Source organism: Benincasa hispida, chromosome 6 (assembly GCF_027475165.1).
Source record: "Benincasa hispida cultivar pf3 chromosome 6, pf3_genome.v1.1, whole genome shotgun sequence".
Taxonomy (NCBI): domain Eukaryota; kingdom Viridiplantae; phylum Streptophyta; class Magnoliopsida; order Cucurbitales; family Cucurbitaceae; genus Benincasa; species Benincasa hispida.
This window is the reverse complement of record NC_143483.1, coordinates 9,641,493-9,646,767: the sequence shown is the minus strand read 5'-3', so window position 1 is coordinate 9,646,767 and position 5,275 is coordinate 9,641,493.

Genomic DNA, 5,275 nt, shown 5'->3' with positions numbered 1-5,275 from the left:
TATTTTAGAGAATATACAAGCACAATAATCTTCAGGTTCAAGTAGTATTTCCCAAACCTTTAATATTCTTGAACCAAACGCGGAGATTCAATAGCTAATACTCTAATCTGAAGGAAAAAAGGACCACTAGCAGTAGCCAATATAAGAAAATAAATAACCAATAATAAATATTTAACATATGCTAAGGTATAATTGAAGGAACTCTTATTCAAGAGAACCAGTGAGCGGAAGCAAGATCTTTCCAAGCCCATTGTAAAAGAATTAAACACATTCACAAACATACATAATAGTTATGCATCTTTAACAAAATTACAGCATGCTTAAGTAATCAAATTCAAAAGGGAATGAGAGACATACCTTTGAAGAACACTTCTTCTGTCAATCTCTCGCTCTTGTAACCAATCAGAAAATAACCTCTCGTTATCGTTCAAATCGCCTAGCCAATCGTCTAGTAATCATGAATAGTCTTCTCCTTGAACAAGCAACCTTCGACACTATCACTTAGCGTCCTTGGTATTCTCGGAGTGAGAATCTAAGAGGTGTGGACTCTGTGTGAATTTGGTTGAGGGACGGAGGAAGGAAACGATCGAACTACACGATCAAGCAAGTGGGAGAAAGTTCTGTCTATCGCATAGACTGAGAGTGCTTGATCGTTTAGTAAATCTTGCTAGTATACGATCGTTTAGTAAATCACGCTAGATCGTTTACACGATCATTTAGTAAGTGTCGCTCTATCACTGGATCATTTACACGATCGTTTAGTAAAAGTTGCTTTACACGATCGTTTAGTCTCTCGCTTGAAGGCTATCGTGTAGTCTCTTGTGAGTAAACGATTGGTAATGCAACTATGAAACGATCTCTTTACAAAAATGAAAACACTTTTCATTTTATCCTTCAGTTATTCAAAACTGAAAATAACCTTCTATTTTCACGGTTAATGGAGAAAATAATCAACCACAATTATTATATAATTGTTTTAATTATAAATAAATATTTAATTATAAATAAATATAATAACTAACTTATCATATTATATTTATAACCTATAGTTTTAATATCACATCATATGTAATATTTAAACCATAGTTCTTTTCTCCTTTAATTAATATAAATCATATTTATATCAAATTCCTTCAATTAATGTATCTCATACATCATATCAATTATATCACATATAATTGAACCAATTTAATTATATCATATATAATCAAATTCCCTCTTGTTAATTTGAACACTTCAAAATAACCCAAAAAGCTAATTCTCAACTTGAATCCATTGAGCTACCGAGGGGACCTTATGGACCTGTAGATTGAAGCTCTAACGGTACGTGAATAACTGATTAAACTCTTTAATCACGAAATCCACCATCCATTAACTGCCGGGCACTCCACTAAAGACCGACAACTGAACTCTTCTCACTATAGATATATTTATGTATCCATTGGATATAACCAATCAACAGTACAATAATCCTTCACAGATCGCTCGTAAGTATAGTTGGACCAATTTACCGTTTTGTTTTTATAGTTACATCTAACTCCTTAAGTACCACTGATTCCTCTAATGAACAATACATCATAGTCCTACTATGAGTGAACACCTCTCGGGTCATGAGAAAGTATGTGGCTCCACATCGTTCAAGCACCAAAATCAGCCCTTAAGGGAGCAATCTATCTACTTACCCCTGCTTCAGGGAAGAAGTGAATTCCATATTGTGTAACTGAGTTCCCAGTTCCCCAATCAGACGAACCCCCAAAGTGGTAGGTTTGAGTCAGCAATCTGGCCACTTGCACCCATGCAAATCAAAGGACTGTCCTCATAGGCAGGAGTTCCCAATCCACTAAGGATTAAGGTCATATTACCTATGGTTATCCTAGTGAAATGAAAATCCCTGTCATGAACGACTTTATATAACGAGACCAATCATTTCGTGGTCCAATCTTATACAAACTTCTTTGTATAGGACACCTTGCTCGCATGTCTCCATATGAATGATCAGAATCAGACCATCTGTAGCACTTTACAATACTTGTAACATCTACAAAGTGGGCCGTATCCGTAGTGTCACCAGGATAAGGTTTCCCTTCTTTATCCATATACTACAGACCGTTTAGGTTATCACTTAAGGCATGATTCACTTGTATGTCTTCACATACATGCTTAATTAAATTACAACGATAATCAGGGATCTTAGTTAAGTTTGTGATAAATGCTAAATATCTCATATTTCATAAACAATAGTGAAGAAAATATCTCATATTATTACATCACAAGCATTTGTTCATACAGGTGTTTACAAACTACAGGACCCTACGAGATTTAGAACATCAACCCCAACAATAATTACTTGCTACAATAACATTTACAAGTGATTTTTTCTAGCATTCTGAAGCCCAATCAGAGATAATTCCATCTCTTACTTGAAAAAGAGACTGCAATAGGAAAAATGATACAATGTATCTTAACCTACAGAGGTGTGCATCACATGAAGAATCAAAGGAAAATAAATCATCTATTGTGCTCAATTATTAGAAGAAAGATCATATTAAAGCTTAGCACCATTTTCCTTAGCAATTATTGATACTTTAAGTTGTACTAAAAGAGAGTGGCAAGTTAAACTAAAAGAGAGTGTCAAGTTAAACTCAACCTTCAACAAAAACAACATTATATTCCAAAGGGGTAATGATTCATCTCCTTCTATTAGCATGCTACATATAATTTTTTAAGACAAAAGAACCATAATTAAATAGGTCATGCACCTTTGCAATTGCATTGTTTAAGGCAAAAGAACCATAGTTAAATAATTCAAGCAGTCGGTAAGTGATGTAATAGAGAGTTGTTCACTGAAACTTGATAAGTTAGAACATTATGGATGATCTAAAAACTTTACCGCAAGCACTATTTTCTCCAGTAGCAGCTGCATATAAAATAAGCTATCAAAATTGTCTCATTTCTTCCATGTTCTAAAAGCACAATACCACACTAACCAATAAGAATTTTACAACATCAACACTAAAAATGATCTTGAAGCACTCCTATGAAAAAGGAAAGGAATAGAAAGAGAAGAAAGACGGGAGAAAATGATAATCCAATCTCTTCCTGCTAGTGCCAAAAGCCCACAATTCCCATTTCCATTCTTTCTTGTGTATCTAATATATCTAAATTAATAGTCTAGAACTTTCTCTTTTCTATACTGTTTCTTCATCTGAGCATTAAAGTTGCTTAATTTCAGGTTGATGATATTGAATTCATGAAGCAATCGGGCATGGAGCCATCAAAGGTTTGTTTTTGAATTTACATAGTAATAGAAAAGGCCAACTTCAGACTGTCAAAGTCATGTTGTTTGGTAATTTTGCTTTGTGGAACCTTGAAAGGTTACTAAAAACATCATAGTGAAGATGGACTACGGTCATCACAATCATGTTGAGTATGAAATGTATTGTGTAGTTGAGTGGATGGATGTATATGATATGGGTCGTGAGTGAGATTCAAGGATAATTGAGAAGCCTTGCTAATGCCATGCTAACTGCTGTAACCTTTGAGAGTTTCTATATTCATGTATTTCAACAGTTCTGCATATTTATGTATTCATCTAAGCTGATCTTGTAACAGAGGTTGGCTGAGTTGAGGATCAGAGCTTTTCTCAACTTCATCTTTACCATCTGGGCTTTTTGTTGCAGCATCTTCCATTCAACTTTCAGAATATATTTTAATGTTTTATTGTGTTTTTGGTTGAGTCTAATCTGCAATTGATGTTTCAACTTGTAGTTTCTCAATCTTTGGTCACTTAGAACTAAAAAACCAAGGAAACTAATCCTTATTGGGCCTCAAGCTTCCTTTAAAAATACTAATTTCATGTTTATTATTAACACACAATGACTTTGTTCACGTTTTGTTAAGTTCAGTTTTAATGTTATATGTTCATGTTTTGTTTTGTTTAGTTGTTGGTTTAAATTTGATGACTTAGTTGATACTTTCAAGTGTAGAAACACATTAGTTAAGTTTAATGGTTTTGATCGTTCAAAGTATGATTCGAATTATGATTAGCATTTAATTTGGAATTTATGGTGTGAATAAAGTTTAATTTGGAATTTATGTGGTGTGATTAAAATATGCTTATGCTTTTGAAACTTTTTACTTAATTAAATTGTTGTTTTGAGTTGATTGTGTGGTCAAAGTTTGATCTGAGACAAATTTTCACTGTTTTTTTCTTCTTTTTCTACTGTGCAGTTAGTAACTTGGTTTTTTTTTTTTTTTTTTTTTTTTTTTTTTTTTTTTTTTTTTTTTTTGGTATCTATTATGTTCATATGATAAAAGTAACTTTTGAGAGTTGAAATTAATCCTGACTTATTTCTCTACATATTTTGTGGTTTGAGAGGAAAGATTTTCAACATTTTGGACATTCACAAAGTGGTTAACCAAGCTCCTTGGAATGTTTCAATGTTGACCAAGCTCCTCGTGAATATTGACGTTCAAAGAGGTCTGACTTTATTCCTTTTTTTTTTTTTTTTTTTAATTTATTCTCTCATTTTGAACTATAGGTTTTATCTTAGATTTTGAACAAATTTTGTCTTTATTTCTTTGAATTGTGTTTGTTTGAGAGTCTAACGCTCCATCTTGTGAAGAGTACAATCTCACATCCTCTTATGTAGTTGAGTTGCTCATATTTCCATTAATATACATTCTAGAGTTAATATACATTCCATTAATATACATAAATTGATCAACGATGTGATCTTGCTATGCTAAATTGTTGTTATATTGTTAACTTAACATACGTAGTGGATGATCATTTTGAGGCTGTTGATGTGGTTTGATGACTGATGTATGTTGCTCATGAGGATGGTTGGAGGATTTTGTTGGCTAATATTTTATTTACTTAGAAAAATAAACATGAAAGACACATTACTTTATTTTCTATCAATTGTATACTTTGTTCTAGGAAATGACTATATTGTTTTTTTTGTAATGTTAGTAGATTTATAAAATTTCAATTATGAATGAAAGTCATGATATTTAATGTTCTATGAAGTATTTAATATGTGTGGGTTGAGCTTGAGTCATGAGTTTATTTTTAACAAAATATGAAGAATGATATACAAAGTATTATTGTTGAGAAAAAAAAATTGTACCTTTTATAGTCATAAGCAAAGCTATAACAAAATGTCTACAGTAAAAAAGAAGTGCTATCAAAAGATTATTATAGTAATTATAACTATTAAAAAAGACTAAATAACCTTACTATAAAGCTATAAATACTATACTAGCATTAAAA